We start from the raw sequence: 15,664 nt of genomic DNA on the forward strand, positions 1-15,664 counted from the left end.
CCAAAACTCCTCTTCCTCGACGTGCAGGTCTCCTGTGCAATGCCTGTTTGCCTACTGCACGCTTTGCCTTCTTACGAGGCTGTGCACACCCCGAGTGGCTGGGACCACTTGGGTCAGTATGGGCTGGAGCACTGGTGGCCTTGGCTGTGGCATCACACACTGATGGTGTGACTGTAGGTGCCCTTGCAGATGGCTGTACCTGGGTGCCGGTGCCATGACACTGCACAGCATTTACCCTCCACTTCGATGCACAGATAGCATCAGCTCCTGCGTCTCCATGGACCGCGGCATGGACAGGGGCGAGGAGCACCACAGGCATGGCTGAGTGACCCGGAGGCTGGTTGGTGTTTGCTACAGCTGCCCCTGCAGTTACCTGACCCTGGCGGGTGCATACTGCAAGTGCCACTGCTGCATCTGGACCCTGGGTGCCGGTGCCATGACGCTGTACAGCATGTCCCTTCCTTTTAGATGCATGGATAGCATCTGCCACTGCGGCTACGTGGACCAGGGCTTGGAGCACCACAGGCATGGCTGAGTGATCTGGAGGCGGGGCGGTGGTTGCTACAGCTGCCCCTGCAGCTTCCTGACCCTGTTGGGTGGGAGGCTTGACTCTCCCTGCACAGGGCCAGACACCTCCGCCACCTCAGGCGCCTCTGCCCACCTCGCACACCTTCGCCACCTTGGGTGCCTCCGCCACCTTCTACACCTCTGCCACTTCGGGTGCTTCCAGTACCTCGGGGCGCCTCTGCCACCTTGGACGCCTCTGCCACCCCACCCACCTTTGCCTCCCTTCCCACTAGTTGCCCTCCCAGTCATGGCACAGATGGATTGGTGCAAAGGGAGGTGCAGCTATCGATTGTCCTCAGCAATTTGAGTGAAGGGGCAGTGTATGTGATGTCAAACGTACCAGTGTGCTCCGCAAGGCTCAATGTAACTCCTGGGGAAAAAATAAACGGGCCGCATAACGCACAGGCACCCCAAATATGAAAAAAACGTGTACACAACCCCTTGGAAGCCCACGTGTAAAGAAAAAACCTAACGCAGTACGCTGTGACACCCAGCAACACAAATAAATACATACGCGAATGACATGTAAGCTACAGTGACGTTAAATAAGGGGTTACGTGACACACAGGGGCACTCACAGATTGCAAAATGCGTATGCAACTCACCATCAGCCTCAAAAATACATGTGCTTCTGCGCGGAGGAAAAACCCCACCAAAAGAAGTGGCTTGCATGCAGTGAAGAGATCACATAGAAACAAAGTCCATACAACCATCCGCTATAACTTGGCAAGCGTATAATGCTCTCCTGTGCACTACTTTATCCCGATCCTGAACGCCACACCCAACGTTCAGCGCGTGTCACGTAAGTTAAGTGCTTTGTGCCTATCCTCTGAATCCACGCTAACGTGCTGGTTACACATGTGTGGGGTCACTCTGTTTCCAGCTGGCCACGCAAGTAAAACGGAAGACCCACGCTCCTGCCTACCAGCAAATTTACACGCCTCCAAGTGCCCCAAGCTGCCTCCTACGAGCCATCTGCTGCTGCCTGCACACTCCATGTACCTGCTGTCCACGTGCCTTGCAATTTGGTGCATGCTGTACAGCCATTGCCAGTGCTCCTGTCACTGTGACCACATCTGCTGATCCCGAAGACTCCCGATGACCTGCCATATCACCACTCCACAGCCCAGCCCCACGACCACCTTGCCCACCCAAACCTGCCCCGAGGGTTGCCCTGTCTGACCCAACATCTTCTGAGGCAAGTGGCAACCCCTCGGCAGCGAGGCAGAGGGCTGTCAGCTTCTCAACCAGGGAAGTTGACAAACTGGTGGAGAAAGTCCTGAGGCATTATGATGCCCTCTTCCACAGACCATTGCAAGTCAGCAAGGAAGGACGGAGGAGGATCTGGGCGGACATTGTGGGTGCCATCAACATGGAGGGGGTGGCACCCCGCAACTACACACATGTCCACAAGCGCTGGGGGGATTTCAAGGCCAGGACCCACAACAAGGCCTGGAGCTTCGTCAAGGTTGGTGAGGACCAAGTGAGGCGCCAGGGCTGGTTGACCAATGACAAACAACGGTGTCCTGGAGAGGTTCTATCCAGCGCTGCAAACACAGGTACGGGATATGGAGCTACGTCTGGAGTTGAATGTAAGTGTCCATGTGTTATCGTACATCATGGTGCATGTGCATGTTGATGTGTGGTTGCCATGTGCACCTTGTCCTCATGTCTGGAATGCCTCTTGTACAGATGTCTGTGTACATGTCTGTGCACATATATTTACATGTATGAGTCTGTACTGGGGCATGTGAGTGGTGTTGCACATGTGTGCTTTCCTCAACATCACGGGCATGCATGGTGTACATGTGTAGGGAAGTGAGTGTGTGACTGTCCAACACTCATGGATGTATGACACATGCGCATTTGAATGTGTGATTAACTCATGCAGGCAATTGGCCTCATGTACACTCTGACGTGATAGCTGCATGGGCTGTTGCATGACTGTCAGGTGATGTGTGTGAATGAGATGTGTAAGTCCCATGATGCATGAAAGGTGGGCACATGATTTTGAAGTGCTCACAGTGCCTTGTACATGGAGTTGAATGTTTGTTGTGCATGTCCTACATGATTGTGCATGTGTGTGAATGCCACTTCCCAGTGTGTAGTGGACGGTGATGATGATTGTGACCTTTGACAGTGCCACTGATGTACATTTCCATTGTGCCAAACACACATATGTTCAGTCCCCTGATGTTTGTGTTCTCTGTTTTCACATCGACAGCAACAATGGGAGAAGAGGGTGGAGATGGCGCTGTGGAGCAAGGCAGCAGGGATGCCTCCACCAGGCACAGACGCAAGGCCCAGTCGTCCTCCCGGGTACTGTCATCTTCAGGGAGCGAGGAGGCTGGTGCTGCATCAGAGTCACCAGCCGCAGCTACTGAGGGTAGGGCCAAGAAGGCGAAGGTGGTGGAGGACTCCTCAGCAGTGGGAGGGACAGATGAGCCCTCACAGGGGCAAAACACTGTGGAAGACAGTGGGATGGCATCCAGGTTGGCAGGGGATGTGGTGGAGGAGGAGGCCACATCAGCCCAGTCAATGGGGTCCAGCGGGGATGATGACGTAGGTGTGACAGCTGCAGTACAGGCTCAGGGGCTGGAGGCAGCTCAGATCACTATGGAGGTGCCTGTGCTAATTCCTGCCCCTGGACTGGGACTGCATCTATATGCACCTGTGGGCATGCCTCAGGTCGGACCCATAAGCAGGTGGTGGATGTATATACGCAAACAGATACACCAATACCTGCGGATGAAGCCATTTGGGACCGGGTGTAACTGTTGCTAGCCAGTCTCACGAGGCGTACAGGGAACACCCCTATCGTCTCATCAAGTAGCTAGCACAGTTCATGGTCTCGCAATGGGTCCGTGGGTTGGCCACTTATGTGACCCCCTCCTCGTCTGCCTCCTCTGTGCGCCAGTCGTCCTCCCTGCTGTCTTCCGGCCCAGATACCACCAGTGCTCCCTGTGTATCTGTCCCAACCCTGGCGGCCAGTCTGGTTCGAGATCACATCCCTGCCATAGTCGGGAGTCGAGGTGGAATCAGCAGATGTGGTCACCACAGCAACAGGAGCCATGGCAATGGAGGAACAGCAGGCACCAAGCAGAAGGGCACATGCACGACAGCCCCAGGGTTTGTCATCATCCCGGAGGCTGTCCTTTGGGCGCAGGCACCGGCATATTGGCTCAGAGTAGGAGGCAACAGGACTTAGGGCTTTCAACATCAGAGGGCCAGGTACCGGCCATCAGGCAGAAGGCAACGTGGACCTTACTACAAGGATGTCTTCCGTGTTGGAGTGTTTGGGCCAACAGATCGAGGCAGAGCGGCAGCGGGCACATGAGGCATGACTCACCATGGCCAGGGCAGAGAATTTGCTGCTTCGGGCAGAAAGGCGGGTGGAGGTCCTCGAGGAGACTTGCAGGGAGTTAGAGATCAGCATGGTGGAGTCCCTGCAAGCCCTCGAGGAGGAAGTGGAGGCCCGCCTAGATGAAGTGGATGCAGCGTTCGATGATGCCCTGGTGGAGACTGAGAGGGAGCATGGCGAGGAGGAGGGCTAGCCCGCTGCCATTGCATATAGTTCTTTAGGTGTAGAGTTCTTTTTTTTTGAAGTTCCTGGACTTTGCTCCACATTCTGTACATAGTTCTTTTTAAAATTAATTTTTTAGGATTTTAAGACATGGTTTGGCACAATGGACCCTGGTTGTTTGTAAATAGTTGTATTTTTCTGGAATCAATTTTAGTTCACCATGGAGGAATGGTTTTCTTTTCATTTGTGTTTTTATTTGGACTTGCATTAATGGCCATGGACAACATGTTTGAGTTTTTAATTTTCAACATCCATTTTATTTCCGTTTTCACGCTCTTTTGTTTTTTTAATTTAATTAATGCTGGTTTTATATGTTGTTTTTACTGAGTATGATTTTAATACTGTTTTTTTAAATATATTTTTAGCCGTTGGAATCAAAGTGGTGTCTGGTCTTGATGGTTTAGTGTAAGTTTCATTCTTCCTTGACTCAGTTCTGTGTCCCTGCAGTTGACCAATGTTGTTCATGTGTGATTTTAGGATTCCAATGCCATGCGGCATGTACTGGGGAGCATGACCAATGGATGGGTGTTGAGGTGCACTGGGAGTGTGCAGCGTGTGGTGGCATTTGATTTCACATGTGCTGCTTTAATGTATATTGGTCCAAAGTGTTTTGGGGTGGGGGTTTTCCAATGAGATGGGACCTGCCTGCAGGTTGCCGTCACAGGTGTTGGTGGGGGGACATGAGGCGAGGCCTGCCTGCAGGTTGCCATCACTGGTGTTGGTGGGGGGACATGAGGCGGGGTCTGCCTGCAGGTTGCCCTCACAGGTGTTGGGGGGCCCATGTGGTGTGGGCTACCTGCGGAGTAGGGTCACGGGTGATGGGGGGCATGTGGTGTGGGCTGCCTGCGGGGTATGGTCACGAGTGATGTGGGGGTTCCATGTGGTGTGGGCTGCCTGCGGGGTATGGTCACGGATGATGGGGGTTCCATGTGGTGTGGGCTGCCTACAGGGTATGGTCACAGGTGATGGGGGGCTCATGTAGTGTGGGCTTCCTGCGGGGTCTGGGCTGCTTGCGGGCTATGGTCATGTGTGATAGGGGGACCCATGTGGTGTGGGCTGCCTGTGGGGTATGGTCATGGGTGATTGGGGTGGCCCATGTGGTATGGGATGCCTGCGGGGTATGGTCACAGGTGATGGGGGGAGCCCATTTGGTATGGGCTGCCTGCGGGGTATGGTCACAGGTGATGGGGGGCCATGTGGTGTGGGATGCCTGCGGGGTATGGTCACAGGTGATGGGGGGGACCCATGTGGTGTGGGCTGCCTGCAAGGTATTGTCACGGGTGATGGGGGGGCCCATGTGATGTGGGTTTGCCCGTGGGGTATGGTCACGGGTGATGGGGGCACGGGGGCATCCCATGTGGTGTGGGCTGCCTGTGGGGTATGGTCATGGGTGATGGGGGTCCCATGTGGTGTGGGCTGCCTGCGGGGTATGGTCACGGGTGATGGGGGGGCCCATGTGGTGTGGGCTGCCTGTGGGGTACGGTCATGTGTGATGGAGGGACCATGCGGTGTGGGCTGCTTGCGGGTTTGGTCACAGGTGATGGGGGGGCTCATGTGGTGTGCACTGACTGCGGGGTATGGTCAAGGATTATGGGGGGTTCCATGTGGTGGAGTGTGCGTGGATGATGTGTTTGTGAATGATGGCTGAATGCCAGGCCTTTCCATGCGATTTGGCTGGTGCGGCCGGGGTACGCACGGGCCTTTGCACGCGATTTGGCTGGTGCTACCCGGGTACGTGCAGGCCTTCCCACGCAATTTGGCTGGTGCGACCAGGGTACGCGATTACACTGGAGTACGGACGGGGTATGCGCAGGCTTTTCCACACGATTTGGCTGGTGCGACCGGGGAACGCAATTACGCTGGGGTGCAGAAGGGGTACATGTGGGCCTTTCCACATGATTTGGCTGGTGCAACTGGGGTATGCGATTTTTCTGGGGTGCTTACAGGGTACGCGCTGCCCTTTCAACGTGATTTGGCTGGTGCGACCGGGGTATGCATACATTTTTCACGTGATTGCGATGGGGGGCAGTGTGCTGGCCCACGGATGGTTCGGGGTCTTGCGCCGTGTTAGGCGGTTCACTGGGTTTTTCCTGCGCACAGGGGCGTGTTGGGGGCGTTACTGGCTCTGCTTCATGTTTATTGAGCCACGGGTACTGATGCCTCGGAAAATCTATGAATACGTGTGCCACGCAATTGCTGGTTTGCGCCACGGATTTCGCACTCCTCGGCGCGCGGCGCGCGGGCTACTTCTGCACTGGATTCCATGAATTGGGGCCAAAATGTTTCTCAGAGAGGAATGCCCTCCTTTGCTGGTGTGTAGCCTGAAGATAGATGGGCATGAATGTGTTTTATCTGGAGCCAAACTGTTAAAGGATGAAAAATGGCAGAGCTGCCTTTGAATTCTTTTCTTTGGTGCACCTGAAGAAAATAACTTGCAGCAATTCTCACAGTGGTTTATGTTTCATCTCGCCCCATATGTGCTCGGCAAAGACAGCGCAGCCATCATTTTTGTACCTGCAAAACACAGTTTTGATGCAGGGAATAGAGCTCAGTAGAGCCATCGCTGCCATTCTACTTGTGACTGCCGAAAATGCAGTTTGCCGATGTTGGGGAGTTCCGCTGGGCTGTTAAATGTACCCCACATAGTATAAGCTCCTGTAAGAACAGAAATGTGGTGGCTTTGCCCCAATGTGTTAAAATGTTCCCTTGTAACAATGTACATGGGATAGCTTTACCCCAAAATACGAGTATTCAACTCTGTGAGAATACACCTGTGATGGCATCTATAAGAGCACATCAACAATGGCTTTGCCCGAACATGCCAGTATTTTCCAATGTGATATAAAATCTGTGATGGTGTTACCCCAGAATGCCAGCAGTTGCACACATGTGACTTATTGGCCCCAACATATTTGCTCCTTTAAGAATCCCCATGCCAATTTCTTTGCACTTTGAACAAGCATCTGTGATGGCTTGATCCTTTCAGGTGAGCAATTGCCCCTTTAAGAAATCACCTGTGACTGCTCGGCCACAACATACCATTATTTGCTTCTGTAAGAACACACGTGACATGACTTTACTCCAACAATCTATAACCAAAAATTGTGATGGGTGCACGGTTATCAATTAGATTTAACCACTGTCATTACTCTGATCAACCACTCAATCCTTCTAAGCCTGTCTGCGCCATCAATGGGATCAGTCCAGTCCAAACTGCCAAGCCATGTGCCTTCTGAACATTTTCACATGCAACCCTACACATGTTTCCACCCTTTTGGGCCTCAACAGGGAAGTTCAGCTTTGTTACCTATAATGTAGTGAGGAAGGTGCCCACGTCTGAAGGGTTGCCCAAAGCAATGCCAAAGGTTATTATTTGGCTAAAACCCAAGTAGGTGTGTATGCCCCGACATGGGTCCCTAGCTTGCCATGCCAAGAGACCGAAGCTATACTGCAGTGGCAATGGTCAATAATTGTGAACCATGTCTTGGGTAGGCTATTGATCACATGTAGAAGAAATGTGAGGCTGAGGTTTCCGCTGGACTATCTCTTTTAGGGTGGCACCAGCCTTATTTATATAGATCTTTGGTGCCCATCTATAATGCCATAGCAGGATGAAAACTGATGCCCCGGGCATTGCTTAAGGCAATGCCAGAATTTATGATTCAGCTAAAATCTTTCAACAAACGCTTATGTGTTTATACTTTGACCCAAGAGTGCCAGTTTATGCCCATGTAAGAACACACCATTAAGGTTTTTACCCAGAAATTGCAGTGTACTGAACTACTACCAAATTAAACATTTTAAACTGTTTATTTTTTAATAAACAGAGGGCATAGTACCTTTTTAAAGTATAACACTGGCTTTCTCATTAGAACCAGCAACATTTTTCGATTACAAGAGACCTGCCTGACTACACCTCTTCAATAAGGTGGATTCCATATCATTTGCCGGACAGCCATCCAGTCGGCAAGAGGTAGACCTAAGGGTGGCCTGGCGATAGAAGCGGGATGTCTCAAACCTTTCCCTCATGATGTGGACAGCCAACATATATTACCAGAAATTGTATACCTCCGCGGGACCTTAAATCAAAAGAGGTATTTTCAAGGCAATGGACCATATGATAATGGCCTGGAAGGAGATGCGACGCAAAGGTATGCAGTTGATAGTGGGGGATTTTAATTTGCCTCAATCCCAGGAATATGTTGATATTGGGAATATCAGCAAGGGTCCGATTAAGGAGGTTGGGATATGGGGAGGTACTTGTACCGATGCATGAAATTGTGGAGTCTTATTCAAACCATATTTCTTGCTCCTGTATTTATTAGGTACTGTTGCACCGACAACTTGGGGTCCACTGTGGGGCATTGACCATCGGATTCAGCCCGCTGAGCGCCCATGCAACCCTTAAGTGGGTTATTACTCTACCTACATCTTATACCCTCACCCATCTAGGGATTAACCCCAAGGTTAACATATCCTTGCATTGCCTTACTTGGACATATGGTACTATTAGTAAACTTTCCTCCTTCTTTGCCATCTATGAGGATGTAGCAGGGAGATGTCTTGGTAAAAATCATTGGAACTTTGAATTGCTTATGATGAAAGTGGCTAGTCACCTTGCACTCTAGCGGGCAGGACCGAGGGCTGTGCCCCACAGGGGGCTTTATGATGTGGAAATCCAGGTAAAGAAAATAGATTATCAAAATGCTAGGGCTACCATTAAGAACAACTGGGAACTAGAAGAAAAGGAAAGAAATCCTTTAATCTGCGATCTGTCTACGAAATATAAAAACTGGGTCAAAATGCACAAAGGAACTCCGACGAGTGCAAATTGGTCTCATCCATTCTCACTCCTCTGATCTAATGATAGCAAATATTTTTGGTTCCTTATAACAGAATTTTAGTGGACAATATAAAAGTGGAGGAGGTCTCAGTCTCCACACAACAGTGGGTTGAATGTATTGAGAAGTTATATTTCAAACGTGATATGGAGCCGCCCATTGCAATTTCCCTGAGCAATGACATTGCGAGTAAGCATGACTTTAATTAATTATATGTGCTAATCATTTTAAAAGCCCTCCATAACTCCATAGCACCGGGACCCGAAGGATTGGCTAATGTGGTGATATGTGCTAAACCAGACTTTTGGGCCCGGATGCTCTACACCATATTTGTGGATATCTGGAGGTCGGGCTCTAGTCCCCCCAGTTGGAGAACATCCATCCTGATTGCTATATTCAAGAAGGGTGCAAAGATCGATCCAGCAAATTATAGGCTCCTAGCCATGCTGGACAGTAGCTCCAAAATATTAGCCTCTATATTACTTAAAAAATTGAATCAGTGGATGGAAGTTAAACAAATATTGCATAAAATCCAAACCAGTTTTCAAAAGCAACACTCAACCTCCCACAATATTAGGGTACTATTACGTTTTATATCTACCACAGTTACTGAGGGAAAGCCACTCTATATCTGTTACATTGACTTCTCCAAGGCATTCAACATGGTCAATCGGGGACTTCTCTGTGCTAAATTGAAGAAGTGGAAAATGGATCCACAATTACTATATTTCATCCAGTTATTGTATACTGATACATCAGTGAGAGTGCAAGTTAACCGTGAGGGGTTATTAACGGATTGCACATCAACCAACAATGGGCTAAAGCAGGGATGTGGTCTTGCCCCCACACAGTATAATTTATACCCCTCAGATATGGCACAGGCACTGGAGAGGGTGAGAAACTTTCCCCCAGTTATGGGAGGAGAAAGAATTCCTTGGCTCTGCTATGCAGATATCGCCACCCTTTTAGATCAGACCCCCATAGGCCAACAGTGCTCCATTATGGCACTTATGCAATATGCTACTGGTAAAGATTTCATAATTAATGTTGACAAAACTAAGATTATGCAATGTCGAACAGGGCTCCACCCTAAAGATAACCCAAGAAACCATTTATGGAGACATGATGCAACTCCGATTGAGGTGGTTAGTAACTACCGTTATCTCGGCTTTCCTATAAAAGCCAGCCCTATTAGAAAATATTATCGTGATTTCTTCTCCCCAAGGATTAGGAGCAAATGGCTTCTGCAACAAAAAAAATCATTAATACCAAAGGAGGGGGAAGTGTGGAAGGAATGATTACCATGCATTCAATTAATTCCCCGAGGAATCTTATATGGGGTGCTATTTCTGGACGAGGAAAAACATTCTTGGCTAGAAATGATTGAAGGCTAACATTTGAGTACAATAGCAAAACAAAAGAGGTGATGGCTGGAATGTTCAGAATGAGTCTTAACCTCTGGTATCGCTCTGGGGAACCCCTCCAGACCATCTTTCTTCGCCTGCCAAGCCATTACAAAACGGAAAGACCATATGCAAATCAGGCTTGGTCCCACCCCCAAAGGGGTAGTCCAGCCCGAACTGCTAGGTCACATCCCTTCTGCACGAGACCACAAGCATCCCCAGACATGTTTCAGCCTTGTTGGGCGTCATCAGTGAGGAGTAGCTTGGGTCTCTAGGCCCAGCAGGCACGGGACCCACGTCTGGGCATACCCGTCCCACTCGGGGTGACAATAGCAAAACAAAAGAGGTGATGGCTGGAATGTTTCGAATGAATCTTAACCTCTGGCATCGCTCTGGGGAACCCCTCCAGACCATCTTTCTTCGCCTGCCAAGCCATTACAAAAGGGGAAAGACCATATGCAAATCAGGCTTGGTCCCACCCCCAAAGGGGTAGTCCAGCCCGAACTGCTAGGTCACATCCCTTCTGCCCGAGACCACAAGCATCCCCAGACATGTTTCAGCCTCGTTGGGCGTCATCAGTGAGGAGTAGCTTGGGTCTCTAGGCCCAGCAAGCACGGTACCCACGTCTGGGCATACCCGTCCCACTCGGGGTGACAATAGCAGGGAGGGTATGCCCAGACGTATGCCCAGACGTGGGTCCCTTGCTCGCTGATTCGAATCTCAGAAAATTGTGGCAATTATCTGCCGTTCGGGGCCTGATCTACCAGTACTGCAGCAGGCTGACTTGCCATCACTTTTACACTGTGTTGAATCTTCCAAGGTGCACTGTTTAATATGAGCTCTGGAGTTGTATAGTGAGAATCTGCTAACATTTAAATCAATTCTATTGAAATACAGTAAGGTATATATTCCTCAAACTCATATCATGTATTTGTTTCCAGTGCCATTACCATTGATTTTAGAGTGGCCAATTGGTGGTGCCATACTAGGCATACTTCATTCTACAGCCGGGACCTACCAGACCTCTAGTCTGAGACATTGTATGTGTCATTCTGGTCTTCCTCCTTAGTACTTGTGATACATGATTACTAAAGTTGCCAATTACATCCTAGAGTAAGTGTGCTGTGATTGCGCAAGGAGGCTGCATAGTGTTACCTTCTGGCTGCACACCGCATCTGAATGGCACTCAAGCTGCATAACATTAGGGTCCTTTTGATAGATGTTTACATCCTACAATATTTCTCATGTAAAAGCTGTGGTATTATGTCTAAATATGTAGCTATATTAAATCTTAAATCAAACAGTGAAGTATACAGTATTACCCAGGACCTTGTCTGATCATACACTGCTACTTATTAAACTAAAATTAAATTACCTGCCCTCTCGTATTCAAACATTTACTAGTTTTTGGGAGACATTTAATGTGGCCTGTGCATAGCAAAGGAGGTCAGGTTTCCCTAGGCTACGAGAAGAAACATTGGGCCTCTTTACGACCTCGGCGGTAGCCATGCTGCTATTGGGTCCGGGTCCGGGTCCTCAGAATGAGGAATTACCGGGCCATTCCGAGTTTGGAAGGCCCGGTAATTCCTCCCTCCAAGGACCCGGACCCGGACCCGGTCCTTCCCCATTCCCATTTCAGCCTCCCGAATGGGAGAGGGAGCAAACAACGGGCCATTACGAGTCCCTCTTCCCTCTTCCCCTCGCGGGACCCGGTAAGTACGCCTGGTTTGACCAGGCGTTGTTTCCTGGGACCACAAGGGGACCTCGTAATGAGGCGGTACAGGGTGAATGGCGCTGGCACCTTTTACGGCGCCGTTTACCCCGTACCGCCAGGGTCGTAATGAGGCCCATTGAGTCCAAACTAAGAGCACTTGGATTTTACTATAATGACACTGGCTGTAATGAAACTTTACTCCATATCAAATTTGAGCACAGCTGAACTGTTCTATTTAACTCGCACTACTAGACTATGCAGGGAAGAACTTGGCTTCCAGTGGTTCCAAGATCAAAATGTGTTACTTGGAATTGTTAGAGAATTGACGAGATACAGAGTCTGTGCAGTAGGTGCATTAACATTTAGAATCGCGAGTAGAGAAAGGTTGGATTTTCTTAGGCCATGGAAAAATAGAGCAGGGTATTGAAAACTCAAGGAAAATCAACCCTGAACAGCAATGTTTTATGTAGAGAAAGATTCATAGCGTGCCAAGCATGTGGCAGAAGTGAGATTGGCCTTGAAAAGACACCAGTCATTGTTCGTGCAAGTTAAAACAGGAGGGATTGAAAGAGATGTAGCTAAAGGTTCAGTGAGCAGCATGAAATTATGCCAAGCAGGATACTGTTCAAAGGTCTCCATGGGTCGAGGCAGGAACTCGAAAATTACACAAGTTGATACGTTACATGGTGAGAGGGGATGACTCATGAAGAAGGTGGGGAAATTGAATGAATATGTACAAAAGGGCGAAGAAGAACAGAGAGAGTTGAAATAGAGGAAAAAGGAGGAAGGAAGGGACTTATAAGTGCTTGAGTTAGAGTTGGAGTTGGAGTTTGCTAATGAGTGTAACTGAGGAGGATTCGAGGTTCGACTAAGCGGTCTGCCAAGGACAAGCTGGTGCCTACCAAATTTCAGGAAAGGAGCTTGCTAGCTGTGAGGGTGGCTGAAGAACAACCCCAATGGCGGTACAGCCCATCCAAGTTATCGAGAGATAGGAAATCATTTGGTTGGTGTGTAAAAAATAAATAATAAAATACCTCCTGCAGAATAATTGGCAAGGTGTGAGATTTGACACAAAGCAGTATTTCAATAACCTTTACGGTACCAAAAGGTTCATGAATGTGATGGCTCTAAATTTGAGTGGAAGATGTTTTCTTTGTTGCAGAGGGTTAAAATGTAACGAGCCATCCGATCAGAGATGAGCAAGATAGAGACACAGAAAATTGAAAAACATTTGTTTCATATATATTGCTAATATAACCAATGAATGCAGAAATCTAACAAATCGCATATGTTATAAATGACATACCAAAGTACATGGTGATTTGCTTGTGTACTTTAAAATAGCTGTTTCGTGTCTGGTGGTGTCTGTGCAAAGTTATGTAACAAAATAACAAGCTGATGAGGTTGTTTATATAATTAGGTCATCATTTCAAAAGTGTGTGGCTTTCTATATTTGCCCCAGGAAGTGCATACATTAAGATAATAAAATCACAGTACCAAATTGCTGGTGCATAGCTGAAGGCCCAGAATAAAACAGTAAGGTGAGCAAAGTGGAAGAGATAAGCTGCTTCTTCCAGCAGAATGCAGGTAACAAACATACCACAAAAAAAATATTAGCTCAACTATGTCCCATTGTTGGCTGTGATTGCCAATAGTGTGGATCGCTGGATAGTGTTACCCTTGTCATTAATGGTGAGAGTCTTCTTTATCACAATACCTGTTCTCCAGAAATTCTTATATTTGTTTTCAAATCACACTGTCGGCTCTTCTTTGTCAAGACTAAAACATTGAAAATAACTTTTTGTTGAGCTTAGAAACAAGCTGAGGCAAGCTGGGACACACTGATGTTACCATATGCCTTGGGGTTCCTGGATGCTCTAAAGCCAGAGACGTATTATCTATTCTTGCAGCCCTTCATACATTAGAATGGTACACAGCACTGTTGAGGAACAACATGTATGCTTGAAGGATTGATAGTGTTTCCTGTGGGCTTCGAGTCAATTCCTACAAGGTTGCCACCTTCTAAGTATTCAGATATGTGGCTGTGGCTGTTACACACTGGTCTGGTTGGACTGCATGTGAAATATCAGCAGCTTCCCTGATGTTGATTCTCTTTATATCTTGTAAGAATTCATGTCTAATTTTCTATGAACTAAAATTGTTGAAGCTGAGGTGCATATGGACCCATTGGTTTGCCCGTGCGCATAGGCGTACTACCGGCAGATTCACTGCACGCTCATGTGCACTTGCAGGTAAAAAGCTTGTCCTAAACTAGATGCATCACTCTTCCCCCACCTTTGAGGAATGGATAAGGCAGATTATTTTGGCCATTGAGTGTGTGTAACATTATAGGTAGAACTGAACCCTCAACAGATGTTTGTTCTCGGCTCATGAGATCCTTACGCTTTCCCTCACAGTCTTACGCTTTCCCTCACAGCCTGGGCCTGATGTTCGAACCAATGAAGCCCTCAACTGAATCCCTGTCTATCATTGGTATTCAGTCTATAGGCTGTGTTTGGGAAATAACAGTGCTGTTAAACTCTGTATATGGCATATGGTATTAAAAAGGTTGATACTTGCTAAACAAGAGGTTTGGTTTCGCTGCCAAGTAACAAATGTAACATTTTACATTTTTTGGTTGGGTTTTATGAGAAAGTCCTTTTTTATCATTCTGTTCTGTATATTTATCACTAAGATGTAAATGTCATAAAAAATAAAGAGCTCCTTTACTGGAAGCTTCTGTAGAAACATGAACTGAGTTTAGTACTTGCGCTGGTGAGATTTGTAATGGATATTTTTACAAAATTGAAATTAATTGAGAATGAATAGGAGGAAATGTTACCGCAAATATGTGGCAACGTTCATTGAGTTTCCTTCCTCTTATTTTATTAGACTTGATTATAATTAGTTCTTCTTTTAATGAAGTATAATGATTGTGTTGAGTTAATGACGTGGTTCTTTTTAACCATGGCTGTATGAAGTTTTATGCGTGTTTTTTTTATTTTTCGCTTCTTTGTAAATGTTTGTGTAAGGTATGACTTGTACCATAAACACAATAAAAAATAAATAAATAAAATAAACATGAACTTAAGGGAGCACCTTCTACCAATCACCACCAGCTTCGGCGCTCAAAGCCTCCAGGGATCCTGCGGAATATCCTTGTGCAGTTGTTAATCCTTGTGACCTGCCAAATCTGCATACTCTCAGCTTTGCCACGCAACGTGGGCTTGTTAGCCACTTGACTATGATGCCGGATCCAGAATGGATCAAGGGCATCCAGGACTGCCAGTGAGTTTTCATTCGTCTTTTCATCACTGCCAGGGCAGCATATCAGGCTATGGGTTGTGACTTGGATAACGGGTGCGAACAGAGATTCTTGGATCACTTCATACTTGCGGTTTGATGGGGTCGCCCAAGTATGCCTGCACCCACAGAGTAGTCAAAACACTCTAAATTGCCATATCTGTACCGTAGGTCTTACCCCTGTACCAGTACTTGAAGAGTTTCCAAGTGTTTCCTCTGGCCGCCACCACCTTCTTCTTGCATTGCCACAGTG

Source organism: Ambystoma mexicanum, chromosome 6q (genome assembly GCF_040938575.1).
Source record: "Ambystoma mexicanum isolate Mex_15411 chromosome 6q, UKY_AmexF1_1, whole genome shotgun sequence".
NCBI lineage: Eukaryota > Metazoa > Chordata > Amphibia > Caudata > Ambystomatidae > Ambystoma > Ambystoma mexicanum.